This window comes from Brachyhypopomus gauderio, unplaced genomic scaffold (genome assembly GCF_052324685.1).
Source record: "Brachyhypopomus gauderio isolate BG-103 unplaced genomic scaffold, BGAUD_0.2 sc112, whole genome shotgun sequence".
In the NCBI taxonomy this organism is placed as follows: Eukaryota; Metazoa; Chordata; class Actinopteri; order Gymnotiformes; family Hypopomidae; genus Brachyhypopomus; species Brachyhypopomus gauderio.
This window is the reverse complement of record NW_027506933.1, coordinates 235047-249351: the sequence shown is the minus strand read 5'-3', so window position 1 is coordinate 249351 and position 14305 is coordinate 235047. Positions and strand designations below refer to the sequence as shown.

The following is a 14305-nucleotide window of genomic DNA, read 5'->3' as shown; positions in this document are numbered from 1 at the left end:
CTGTGGGGCGACTCTAGGTCTCATCTGAGCTGTGGGGTGACTCTGGGTTTCATCTGATCTGTGGGGCGACTCTGGGTCTCATCTGAACTGTGGGGTGACTCTGGGTCTCATCTGAGCTGTGGGGTGACTCTAGGTCTCATCTGAGCTGTGGGGTGACTCTGGGTCTCATCTGAGCTGTGGGGCGACTCTGGGTCTCATCTGAGCTGTGGGGTGACTCTGGGTTTCATCTGATCTGTGGGGCGATTCTAGGTCTCATCTGAGCTGTGGGGTGACTCTAGATTTCATCTGAGCTGTGGGGTGACTCTAGGTCTTATCTCAAGCCCACATTCCTCTTTGCTTTGGTGTTTAGGAGGGGCATGGCTGGATCTGACATGTATGTATTAAGTATAAATAGCCACAAACACCAACACATGACAAAAGCTAGACTGACAGATTTATTCTTTAATAAGTCTGATGCTCAATATCTGTCAGTGTGTAAGAGGTGAACATCTCAAATGTATGTACAATACAGCTGAAGACAGCTGTGAATTCTTAAGGTAGTCTGCTTCACTACAGTTTATTCCAGGATTCAGCTAATTACTGAGAGTTCAATTAAGAATCCAAATTGTTCAAAGGGCACTTTTTTCTATGTTCAAATTAATGGATTTGTACTGATTTCAGTGTTAATATCACATCACTGTTTAAATAAACGGGGCTTTAGAGAACAAGACAGAGAATGTCCTGCTACATGGAGGTGAAAGTAAAGATTCCCAGTTGAGTTCATCTGGAAAATGCATTTCAGTGAGTGTAAGTAAAGGGGAGAAAACCAATTAAAGATTCACACAGTGAAGCTGTATTTTGGAAAACAAATTGTGTCAGGAAAGAAAAGCAAGAAAAGAATGTAACTGTCATAATCACCCCCTCTTCGTCACCCCCCCGAAATACCTCTTGATTTGATTTTGTTCCGAGGTTTCCGTTTTGTGTGCTTTTATTTTGAATTTTCTTGTTGTGTCTGCCTTCACGCCCCATCCTGGTCACCCGCCTCCTCGTTTCACCTGCACCTGGTTTGACTCCCTGACCCCACAGGTAATTGTAGTCCATGTCTTCACTGTATATTTGCTGGTCATGCAGCCCTGGTTGTTTGTTGTTTCTGGTCTCTACATTAAGTGTTTGTACTTGTATTGTTAGTGTTTTGGTGTGTAGTTGGTCTGTTGTTCTGTCTAGTCAACGTTACCTGGCTCGTTCGTTGCTTGTTTTGTCCCGTCACCTGTGATTTGTGAGTTTGCATGTTGGTCTTGTCTGGATTGGTGTGTCTGTATGTTTGATGTGTCCTGGTCGTCCATTGAAGTCTCTCTAGTTTGTGCAAGTCGTACTCGGTTGTTGTCTTTAGTCTAGTCTTGTTTGGTTTGCCTACTTGTGATGGTCTTGGTGTCTTTATAATAACTCAGTTGTGTCCAGCCTCTACCACCCCTGAGTCCACAATATTACAATAACAGGATCAGTGTAGCCTGCTGGACTCTCGGCTGTCACCGCGTCCAGATCAGTGATGTCCCTTCTCTCTCGTGAGTTGGTTATCTACCAAAAACATCCTGTCAGCAACTGGCCAGTGGTCACAAACTGCTCAGTGATGGAGGTGGAAGGGGGGGGGGGGATAATAACGATGGCCCACAGCAGTTCTGAAGCTGGGAGCCCTGGGACTACTGGGAAAGGATTCCTTGTGTGGGCTGAGTTTTGGGAAGGAGAGGTTGAACACTAGAAATGCGCTTCCAATGGTCTGTGAGCCGAGTACCAGAGAGGCTTTATTAGCTTTTTGCTCACTTATATTTGGGGTCAAATATTCCTGAAGGTCCTGTACAACATGTTTCAGTGAGGCCAGGAGTGATGTTTGATTCCCTGTAATTAAAATATATATACATCAAAGTGTTTTTGGTAAACAGGCTCGGAGGTTTTCACCATCACAATCCACAGGCTCTTCAAAAGCAAAGGAGACGTGTCTATTTGTATCATGGTCCTTGTAAAGTGAAGTACTGGTCAATAAACAATATTTACCTGTATACTAACCTCACACACACCCTTGGGCTTCTGGGTAATGTCTGGATTCCTTTGGTCCATGTTCGCTACGCCTGCTAAGAGCCTGGAGTTTAACACGGAGGGGAAAAACCCTGACCAGAAATCAATCATACTGGGGGGAAAAAGGAAGCATTGTTCACCTTAATGTGTGGTTATATAAGACGCATTCTCCTCTATTGGCATGGTTTCCAGCAAATCTCTCTCAGCCTTTTAATAGAAGCTGGTCAAAGCTTGCATGTGGTTGCATCATGCGTTACATCATCGGGTGGTAATAGTGGCCTTATTTTCTGTGTTAAAACTGAATTATGGTGAGACAAAAGAAGCGACTTCCAGATAGGGTTTGTGGGTTTGTTCTTCATGCTGTTACCGTTTGAATTAGACTGGGATAGACTGGTCTGGGATCAGATTAAAAAGCCAAAGCTTTTCCCAGGAGCACTTCTAACCGGCTCGAGGCCGTGCCTTGTCTTTCGCTGTAGGTTTAAGTGAAGTGATGGAAGTTCTTCAGCTCGGTGGTATTCCTGATGGGTCCAGCAGAATTTTATACAGTATATGTGCACATTTTTCATGTGTTTTTAACATATGGGATGTTAAAATGTTAAATTAGTCATCAGTAAAAACGTGGGCAAACTGAAAGTAGGGTATTGCAATTTAGATTTAAGGATTGCAAATGAGACACTCTGTTTGACCTTTCTGCACTGTTTGAGTTGTTAATCTCAGGATCACAGGAGCGTTGTTTCGCAAGAACAGACATTGAGAACCCTCTTCATCCAACATTCACTTACTGACACACACACCGCATGCAAGCATGTTCACGTTTGAATGTGTTTTGGTCTACAGTGAATGAGGTTGTGCTCCATGTGATGTATTTTCTAAATTCACAATATTTCCTGCAAGAACAAGGAGGAAATTTATCTTTTTATTAAAATAAAAAAGGTGTGTAGAACTTGGCTTTATCTTTTAAAAGATATTGCACATGCCACTGTATGTGTTCAATATTATAAAGATTTTGCTGCCACCTTGTGGACAAATTTCAAACATGAATCCAAAGCTCCGTTTATTTGCTTTCTAGTAGCCTATACTATTGCAATGGTTGGCTCTCAGAATTATTATATTTAATAATTGCAAATACAGAAGTGAGTTTTTTCTGGTAGATCTGTGAACAAAGAATTTTGCTCTTTCATGAAATTGTTATGACAAGAACTTGAAAGAATACGTTTCTAAAAAAAAAAAAAAGTTTATAAAGAGGTTTTGGAAATCTAAACAAACAAACACACAAAAAAAACCTCTCTGATCACAGAGTTCTTAGCGCACTCAAAAAGGAATACAAAGAAATGCGGCAGCTTGGTCGTTGGCCACTAGAGGGAGCCAGGTGGGCATGTTTCCCTATTAATATAAGCTAATATCAGTTTTACAAGTTGCTTAAATGGATTGTACTTATATGACTTCATATTAAGTTTACATTTTACTCTAAAGCAACTAAAAACCGACAAACTCAAGAGTCTACACTACCCTTCTGTCTAACACATTTGTCTAACACAATTTGCAAAACTCTTAACCTTAATTTATCACCTTGATTTATTCTTGTCAAACCTGCTGTAAATTCTTGGCAAGCCAGTCTCAACTAAGATTCTTGAGCTGTAATATCTTTGAAAGTGTTTATAAGGATATTTATTTGACAAACGTCGTGAGCAAGCCACAGTTACTGTCTGGCATGTCACGAGCAGTTAACTAGCATCACAGAGAGCTCCATAATGATTAAATGCATGTAGCTAAGTATTCATAAATACACACTATGATGCTAGCTTTTAATGTGTATTACTACTGTAATGGCATGTTATTATACAAAGATACAGATATTTTAGAGAGGGAGAGAAAAATAAATAAATAAAGAGAAATACATGTAGGCCTACAGACAATTGCTAATATAAAAACTGGTTTGTAATAAATATCAGCATAATCACGGGATGCTGCCAGTTCCTTGGCCATTGCTAACATTTTGAAGAAAAAAACCCACCAAGGGCAATTAAAAGGATTCCCTCTTGGTCTGGGAAATCTGGGGCTCTTGCACTTGTGAACTCAGCTCAGCGCTGGTAGACTCTGGTAATACGATCTAGCAATACTTGAGGTTTAAATAATCTCTAATTGCTGCCTAATAGCCCTGATCCCATTATTTTGTGCGGGTGCCACAGGTGTGCTTCAGAAGAGATGGCTTCTGGGGCTTCGCAGGTCACTAAATTAGCATTGGGCCTGGGTTTTAATGGAGGCAGATGTGGAGAGGAAAGAGTAGCAGTGGACACTTCAGTACATACAACAGATGCTTAATTCCGCCCAGACTGACTTCTAGAATACTTGTTGCAAAGCACACGAGCATTTAAATGATGATTAGCAGAGGGGTTAATATCTCAACTAGTCCATGCATTACTAGTCAGTGTCTGTTTTTGCAGGTGCCTTAAGCAGATTTTTTTTTGAGTAGGGAGTCAGTTGTATGTTTACCTTGTACTTGTCCAGATGGGTTGCTGAATTAGAATAGGAAGTATTTTCTGTAATCAAGCGGAAGATTGTAAAAAGGAAACACTTATTCATATGTCGCAAAACTATTTGGGGGAAAAAACCCCATTATGATGAACACTAGCGTTATTAATCAAACACCAAGTGCGTTTAAAGTCGTTGTTAGCCATTGATGACTCGCATCACCTTATTTATTCTTTCATCCTCTTAACTGGCTCTCACAAGATACATGACTTTACAAACGCCAAGGCCTCCAAAGCTTGGGTAGATCTCGGCTTAGGTTTTTCTTTTGAGGCTGGCATTAGTGCTTCCAAAGCATTGGTGCAGGACTATAATGCCACGGTATCCCCCGTTTCACTGGCATCCTGCTGATAACGCCGACACAAGACCACTGTGGACGCGCCATTGTCCTCGTCTAATCCCGCTCTGAGTCCCCGGCCGGCGCGCCTTCACCCCCGCGCACAGCGCGTCTCCAAACGTCCGCTGGTGCTGCGCACAAGCGCAGAAAACATCACTTGAGCACAGTGGCTAAATTAAGCGCCAATTCAGTTTAATTAGTATCAGTGTGATAAAAAACAATCGGCGTTAATACGAGCATTCAGCGTAAGGGGCGATGGCGCCGATAGATTTCAGCACGTTGAACATGAAGTCTTGGCGAGTGGAGACGCAGCTGGCGTTCATGAGGCTCAGATCAGTCCAGGAGGCGTAATCACACACCTCTGCAGCTGATGTGACCGTATTAAAAAATAAGAGGTACGAAAAAAATGTTTACAGAGAATAATGAAATTGTATTTTGCAAAAGCTAAAGAGTAGTTGGGAAATCTGAAACGAAGGAATCGTTGCCAATATAGAGTAACTCTGCGCCCTAGGCCACCCCGATAGCCCCAGTCTAAAATGACCCCAGACTGCTGCTCACGAGTAGACCACATCCACCCTGCACTGGTCACTAAAGGGAGGAACAACTGCAGTGCAGTGACCGACGAGAACATGATCTGATTTCAGTCTCCACAGGGCTACAATACCGCAGAGAAACAAAGAAGCACAAGAGAACAAAATATGCACATTAAGACAACTGACAGCTGGGACTGTATTTTTAGATGTTTCATGGCGAATGTTGCAACACAAAATTAATTTATTGGTAGCCTATATTAAAATTGGAGATTAGATTGGTTTCAAGTGGACAGTATGTCCAAGAGTGTGAAATGATTTCACACTGTATGTTCCCAAGCAGACAGATGTCAATTGTAAACAGTCTTTGTGCCACGTTATTAAAAAAAACATGTTCATGTGATTATATATATTTGATTCATGTGTGCAGGTAGGTTTATTTAATGACACCTTGATTACATTAGATGTTAGTAAGAAAAAAAATCTGTATTCAACAGAGCAGTGAATACAATAGCCGCACTGTTACATCTACCATGGCACTAAAACACAGTAGATCATGCTATTTTCTGAGAATGGAGGGTGGGTGTGTTCACTTATGTAGTGTTAGATATGTGTGTGTGTGTGTGTGGGTGTGTGTGTGTGTGTGTGCATTTAGTAGATGTGTCTCTGCATGTGTGCAGTGTTTAGCCAGAGCTTTTGTGTATCGACTTCTTCAATGGGACAGGAAAGGAATCACCCTTATATGAACTGCCCACTTTAGCCAATTAGTGCACTAGGGTTTCACTAGGGCGTACAGGGAAAATGAAGCCAATTAAGTCTAGGTGGGACTGACGGAAGTTGAAAATAGAGCTGATGGCGCCTAATCTAGATTAGGGTAAAATTCTATCACGTAATATATGGACACGGCAGCCAAGGAGAATTATAAACATGGTGCAATCCAATTCACATTTGGATTCATTCATACAGAGTAATTATGGAACTTCTTATCAAAACGTAGGGGCTTTGAACCTTAATGGTTGCTACCAAACTACCGTTCCCCATGAAGCGATGGAAAAACCCGGACCTTACGGCCACGGCTGCTTGCGTCATGTTTTGGTCTTCTTCTCAATATTGTCGAGGTTCGAATTCGAGGTAGAGAAACCAGGAGTGCCAGAGACACCTAATATCTTCCATCACCTCCTCATAGGAAACGTGGGCGTTTTCATATGACCTCAGAGTGCTGAAGCTGCATGATGTCATTGTCCTTCATTAGACGCCTACAATGCAGTGCCCTGTTAGGGTCGGGCCTCTCCTGCGTGACCCATCCCTATTACACTAGGTAGTAACAGGGAGGCACGGAGCCCTGTGCATTATGGGAAATTAGCTTTATGAGTTTAGCTATAGACTGTGATGAGGTCATTGAGCACTGACAAATAGCAAATACGTTAAGATCACAGGAGCTTCCTGATGCAAATATGAATCAGTCCACACTGATTCCCAGTGTCATTTCCAGTGCTATGAAACAAATTGATAAGCTCACTTCAGCTGTTAAACACTACATACTAGTCAGTTGAACAGACTTCCTGAAATGCTATTTTCAGCTACTATTCCTCATAAATGACTTTTCCCACAGATTCCCTCTCACAGACACATGTATACACTGTAAAGGTCACGACCCCCCCCCCCCCCCCCCCATCACTTAGTGCTCATGTTGGACATTCCCAGCACTTGGATGGAAGGGTCATTCGTCGGGCAAGTGGGCATGGGAAAAAATGCAACAATTATATCATTTCCTGTTCTGGCTACAGCAGAATGAAAGGAGGTTGTAATGCCATGTGGAGGTGACAAATGTGTAGTGTGTGTAGTCCTTTTGAATTGTGCAGTGTGTGTGCAGTGTGTGTGTAGTCCTTTTGAATTGTGCAGTGTGCGTGCAGTGTGTGTGTAGTCCTTTTGAATTGTGCAGTGTGTGTAGTCCTTTTGAATTGTGCAGTGTGTGTGTAGTGTGTGTAGTCCTTTGAATTGTGCAGTGTGTGTGCAGTGTGTGTAGTCATTTTGAATTGTGCAGTGTGTGTAGTCCTTTTGAATTGTGCAGTGTGTGTGCAGTGTGTGTGGTCCTTTTGAATTGTGCAGTGTGTGTGCAGTGTGTGTAGTCCTTTTGAATTGTGCAGTGTGTGTGCAGTGTGTGTACTCCTTTTGAATTGTGCAGTGTGTGTGAAGTGTGTGTGGTCCTTTTGAATTGTGCAGTGTGTGTGCAGTGTGTGTAGTCCTTTGAATTGTGCAGTGTGTGTGCAGTGTGTGTAGTCCTTTTGAATTGTGCAGTGTGTGTGCAGTGTGTGTAGTCCTTTTGAATTGCGCAGTGTGTGTAGTCCTTTTGAATTGTGCAGTGTGTGTGTAGTCCTTTTGAATTGTGCAGTGTGTGTGCAGTGTGTGTAGTCCTTTTGAATTGTGCAGTGTGTGTAGTCTTTTTGAATTGTGCAGTGTGTGTGCAGTGTGTGTGTAGTCCTTTGAATTGTGCAGTGTGTGTAGTCCTTTTGAATTGTGCAGTGTGTGTGCAGTGTGTGTAGTCCTTTTGAATTGTGCAGTGTGTGTGTAGTCCTTTTGAATTGTGCAGTGTGTGTGCAGTGTGTGTGTAGTCCTTTTGAATTGTGCAGTGTGTGTGCAGTGTGTGTGTAGTCCGTTTGAATTGTGCAGTGTGTGTGCAGTGTGTGTAGTCCTTTTGAATTGTGCAGTGTGTGTGTAGTCCTTTTGAATTGTGCAGTGTGTGTGCAGTGTGTGTGTAGTCCTTTTGAATTGTGCAGTGTGCGTGCAGTGTGTGTGTAGTCCTTTTGAATTGTGCAGTGTGTGTAGTCCTTTTGAATTGTGCAGTGTGTGTGTAGTGTGTGTAGTCCTTTGAATTGTGCAGTGTGTGTGCAGTGTGTGTAGTCATTTTGAATTGTGCAGTGTGTGTAGTCCTTTTGAATTGTGCAGTGTGTGTGCAGTGTGTGTGGTCCTTTTGAATTGTGCAGTGTGTGTGCAGTGTGTGTAGTCCTTTTGAATTGTGCAGTGTGTGTGCAGTGTGTGTACTCCTTTTGAATTGTGCAGTGTGTGTGAAGTGTGTGTGGTCCTTTTGAATTGTGCAGTGTGTGTGCAGTGTGTGTAGTCCTTTGAATTGTGCAGTGTGTGTGCAGTGTGTGTAGTCCTTTTGAATTGTGCAGTGTGTGTGCAGTGTGTGTAGTCCTTTTGAATTGCGCAGTGTGTGTAGTCCTTTTGAATTGTGCAGTGTGTGTGTAGTCCTTTTGAATTGTGCAGTGTGTGTGCAGTGTGTGTAGTCCTTTTGAATTGTGCAGTGTGTGTAGTCTTTTTGAATTGTGCAGTGTGTGTGCAGTGTGTGTGTAGTCCTTTGAATTGTGCAGTGTGTGTAGTCCTTTTGAATTGTGCAGTGTGTGTGCAGTGTGTGTAGTCCTTTTGAATTGTGCAGTGTGTGTGTAGTCCTTTTGAATTGTGCAGTGTGTGTGCAGTGTGTGTGTAGTCCTTTTGAATTGTGCAGTGTGTGTGCAGTGTGTGTGTAGTCCGTTTGAATTGTGCAGTGTGTGTGCAGTGTGTGTAGTCCTTTTGAATTGTGCAGTGTGTGTGTAGTCCTTTTGAATTGTGCAGTGTGTGTGCAGTGTGTGTAGTCCTTTTGAATTCTCTTTCTCTGGTGGAATATGGCAGTACCTTGCACATGAAATCAGTGAAGTCACTGAAGATCACAATAAGATCAGCTACTCCTTGGGTACCATCTGTAGTAATTCGGCAGGTATGAATGAATTCAGGCATTTCCAAAATAAATAAGACACAGTATGTCAGGCACAATGCTGTGTTTCATGACGTTCCAGTGAAGATCCTATTTGCATACTAAAATGTCTGGTCTCCTGTCCTTCGATTACATTTGCAGGTGAATCCCACGGTCTGGCCACTCTGGCCGAGCTCACGTAGGACCTCATCTACCATTTAATTAGAGATAAGAAACATGTGTTCTTGAGTACAGTGATATGAACCTGAGCTCAGAACAGGGAGAAGAATGATTAGCCTAATGCTATGTGCAGACCACATCATTTTGGCTCAGATTTAAAAATCGCAAATTATTGGCACTGTGAATGAGATTTGGATCATGCTTCATCACATGATCATTTACTGTGGGAGCTTCTGCAGTTGTTTGTGTTGTGTGCGCAATGCTAGACCCACAAAACAACATCACAAATTTTGTCCAAAAATGCGAATCTGCACAGTCCTGTGGTTCCAAACCAGAAGACAAAAGTCCCGCAGTGATGATACTGGTGAGTGAGGCTGGTGTTCAGGGTAAATACATGATGGCATTGCAGATGAGATCAGGGGATCCACAGTTGTTTGTGTAGTGTGCACATCGCTAAATCTACAAAACACCAGGTCACAGATTTTGAAAATGCTTTAATGTCTATTAGGTATAAGAGCGCTGGACACATGTTGGATATGTAGAGGGACACGTTTTGTGTTGGACAGGTAGAGCGCTGGACACATGTTGGATATGTAGGGGGACCCGTGGGGTGTTGGTCAGGTAGAGCGCTGGACACATATTGGATATGTAGAGGGACATGTTGGGTGTTGGTCAGGTAGAGCGCTGCCAATGAAGAGCAGCCTTGAAAGTTCTTGACAGCACAGTTCTACGAAATGGGCAGATTTTGGAAAGAAATGACTCCTTGTGTTAGCTGTTCTATTTTAATGCTACTAGAATTAATTAGCTGTATTTTAACCCCTCAGACGTATTACTGCCATGTCCTGCTTTTGTAACTTTTCTAACATTGACATATACTCCTCCATTATGTGATAGTGGGGAAAACAACAGGCTCCTGATTACAATAAAATGTCAACATCACTGACACATGAATTTTTATTTTTTTTGCTATTTAAGAAAGGTAAAATCTATTGGACTGCGTGGTATTGAACTTCTTTGCTGAAGAACGTCCTTAGCATTTCTTCTTGTGTTAAAATAGACTTGTTACACAGAAGCTCAGGACTAACCTGATTTCTGCTGATGTGTGACTGATAGATTAGCACCAATTATTGAGTCATTTAATACCACTGACACTGAAGCTGACAAAGAAAATGTCTGAACAATGCAGACCATCTTCATAAGGTCATAATAACCAAACATGGATCCGAAGGTCTACTTCTCCAGTCAAAAATGCACATATCCTTTGACACCTTCAAAAACTGTTGGAGCTGTTGAAAGCCAGTTATGTGGCTTTTCCCATTTAGAGGTTATTATCCCCACCCGATTACCTCAGCACTCTGATTCACTAAGGTATTATGTATTACCACACCCATGAATTCTGAGTGTTCTCTTTTATTTCTTCAGTTTTTTTATTTTTATTTTTCTCTCTAAATCACAACACCTTCATGACAGACACTTTGATGTATCACTAGTGAAACATGGTGGGAAGCTCTTACTATATATTACAAACAGAATGACTCAGGAACACATTTCGAGCAGTTAGCGTCACCCCATGTGAAGAGCTACTAGAGGGTGTATAACATTATGTACTCAGCTCAAAGCATTGCAGTGTTTTGTTTGTGTCTCCTGGCATCAGCGGATGGACAGCTGTCCATAAACCGCCAACCTAGTGAATCTCTCTTACAGGAGAAGAAACCCTCCAGGTTCCGGTGAAAAAGAACAGGCAGGAACATGGCCGGGTCCGTCCCAGCCCAGCTGTATCACATGGAAATAACCATGTAGTCATTCCTGAGCCATTTACATGCAACTGTCATGAGGTGACGTGGGATTCCTCTGCCCTGGAAACGCGCGCTATTTATTTAATTTGGCACGGAAGTTTCTGGAATTATGTGCCTTGCCGGGTGATCTCAGCCCGGCTGTGGTGGGTTTCAGATGCCAGGCCGTCAGCAGGCTCTCTCGACGAGTCTTATTGCTGTTGCAGTTTGCTTGGAAGAAATGCGAATCTGCACAGCCCTGCGTCAACACTGTGGTGGAGAAGAGGCGGACCGACACAAAGATCCTGCCGTCGTGACACTGGTGACGGAGGCTGCAGTTCAGGGCAAATAAATGAAAGTTTCAACAATGATAAAGAAAAGAAAAAAAAAATGTGCTTGACATGTCTGGAGGGTGCGGAGTCAATAAGTGCAGACTGTACTCACAATGTCCTTTAACAAGTCTATTGATGACCATATATAATAGTGCATCATGGGATTTATTTGTGCTGTTTTGCCTTTTTCATAGCAGATACAGGCCCCACGGAGGTCTCAGGGCAGCTCACCCTTTATACCCTTCACACTAATACACACTATGTCTGATGGCCCAAAACGTTTTTGGGGCTGGGAGTTGTGTCAGTCTGTATCTATCAACACACTATCCTCAAATCCTCAAACGGCTGTTTTTTTTTCTTCTTTTCTCTGTGTGCCGGTTTGAGTTTGAGAAAGGACAAGTGTCTTTTTTTAAATCCTCTGTTGCCCCACTCAGCCTTTTGAATGTCAAACAAAAGGCTGTGATAATCATAGCTGAATTTCGCCCCCCTTTCTCTCTCTCTCTCTCTCTCTCTCTTTCTGCCTTCCTCTCTCTCTCTGCCCCCCCCTCTCTCTCTCTGTGCCTCTCTCTCCTTTTCCACGAGTTTTAGTTGGAATTCATTATGATGCCAACTCACTCTTTGATGTCATTAAATCCACAAGGGAGTTCATTTTCTCTCAAAAGCACTTTATCAAAGCACTTCAGATGGCTCCTTGAGGTTCACCCTGGACGCTCGTGCGAGCGCTGTACCAGAGAGCTATTCACTACAGACCGCACTCCTCCCTTCCACAGGCCCTGCAGAAATGTGCACAAGTGCCCCTCCATCCGTGTGCGGCTGGCTCATTGCCCCTAAATATCCAAGAGAGCCTGAGTTCAAATGTGATCTTGTCACCTAAGCTCATGCTCTTCAATTGTTCTGTGCATTTAGGTGCTTGGACTACAATTCCCAGAGGCAGCCGCAGTGATCCAGCCACAGCTAGGAATTACTTTGGAATTGTAAGGACCATTAAATTCAGTGAATTTAAAGCCCTTCAGTCAACATCCTTAATATTTCCAATTGCAAATTCTTTAGACAGAGATTAGACAGGAATATAACAATCAAAGGAAAAAGTAACAACAATAAATAAAATGTTCAAAGTTTTGAAACCATCCTAATCCTTTTTCTATAATTAGCCACATTTATGGATAAATCTTTGTCTTATTATTTTCACAGGAGTTGATGTGAACAACACTATATTATGAATCATGTTACATTATGAGGCATGTTGAGATGAAACAAATCATTATGCATAATAATTTCTATTCATCTTTTTTTTCCAGATCTGCCCTCTATTAGATGTCTTCTGAATGGTAGGTAATAAGAACAGATGAAATCAATGTAATTTCACAATTTCATTTCATTCATTGACAAGCCAAGTCATTTAGCTCATAAATAAAGAACCATTCGTGCCTATCAGACAAGGACAATGATGTCCGATATTAAAACTGACAGACCTTAGTCGTATCAAAGAAGTCAGTGATAAATGTACAATTACTCTGTGGTCAATTCACCTCTGCTAAACGAGGTCCCCAGAGGTTATCTGTCTCAAATTGCATTTCATTAATGGAGAAAACAATAGTAAATCAGCAGTTAGTGTACGGGGTATTATCTAGGAACTAAGATAAGTTACTCAGTTCAAAATTGCACTACGTGACTGTACGAGGTGAATAACGAAGATTTGCAGAATGTAGCTGTCTCATAGTTGGGGGGAAAAAAGTTAAGGGATTTTTTTTTTTTATCCATGTCTTTACATTCCCACACTTAAAATATGGATCCTTTTTTCTGCCTTCTATAACAAACTGAATATCAAACACATGTGTATTATTTTAGGTTTGGCTCCTCGGGGGCTGGCGCATTTATTTCAGTGCAGAGCACACAACAACTGGCTCACCTCCAGATGTTAACGCAGGACAGTCGGAGAAGACTTGGCCTCCTCCTTCTTCCAAACGCCTGTGATACCAAAGACGTTTGTGATCAAAATCTTTAGTGCACATAAATATGCGGGTTTGGTCTTGTTTATGACAAAGAATGATAAAAAAAAAGCTAATCTGTAGAGAAAACAATGCATGGAGTTATTCTAGAAGCTTCCAAAAGCTCCCCGAGGATCTAATGTGCTTACATGTGACATGGGCTTATTTTCTGTTGAGGCTGCCAGTGAATCTGCATATGTGCGGTGTACTGAATGCTGTGTGTTATGCACAGTGTGTCTCCTTAATGGTCACACTGAGGACAAGTTGTGCGGTTACTTTCAGACTTGCGTTGCGTGGTGCTCTGTGTTAGCCAGCAGTTAGCCATCACAGGACTGCCAGTACCTTATATTCTTTTGAAAAGCTTGCTGGAATCACTAAAATCAACTTTGTGGTTTATTGTTTTCCTTCCAATTGATAGATTATATTAGTTTCCTCCATCCTAGAGTGTTGTTAAGACTTTTAATTGGAATACAGACTCGATATCAATGCCACAAAATTCAGCTGGTCCCATTAAATTGCCCACTATGCCTGTAAAACAAGTATTACTTGCACTGAAAAGCACAGAGTTGTAGCTAGCAAGCCTTTACCCTCTGGTAAACCCTCCTCTGTAAGAGGCCATCATGGTCTGACAGTGTGTATAAAAATTGTGCTTAAATACCACATAAAAACAACATTTGTTTAAGGTTGGAGAGTTTGCCAACATTTCCATGATGGCGTTTGAGTCGTTTTTTTGTCAGCCTTTCCTCTCTTTCACTCCGCAGATACCCGGTGATTAGAAGAAAACCTAACAGATTGATCCAGAACCCCAGTCCAAACCAAAAACAGAATGTTTATTGTGCAGGGCCCTATTGAGACTAA

General features: G+C 42.1%; 1 long non-coding RNA gene across 1 annotated transcript; it reads left to right on the top strand.

Moving 5' to 3' along the window:
• Positions 1 to 974: 974 nt before the first annotated feature.
• On the top strand, positions 975 to 14045 carry LOC143497829 (uncharacterized). The gene is made up of 4 exons (XR_013125894.1): positions 975 to 1065; positions 12366 to 12433; positions 12758 to 12787; positions 13308 to 14045. It is a non-coding gene; the product is annotated as an uncharacterized LOC143497829 (long non-coding RNA).
• The last annotated feature ends 260 nt before the right edge of the window (positions 14046 to 14305 follow it).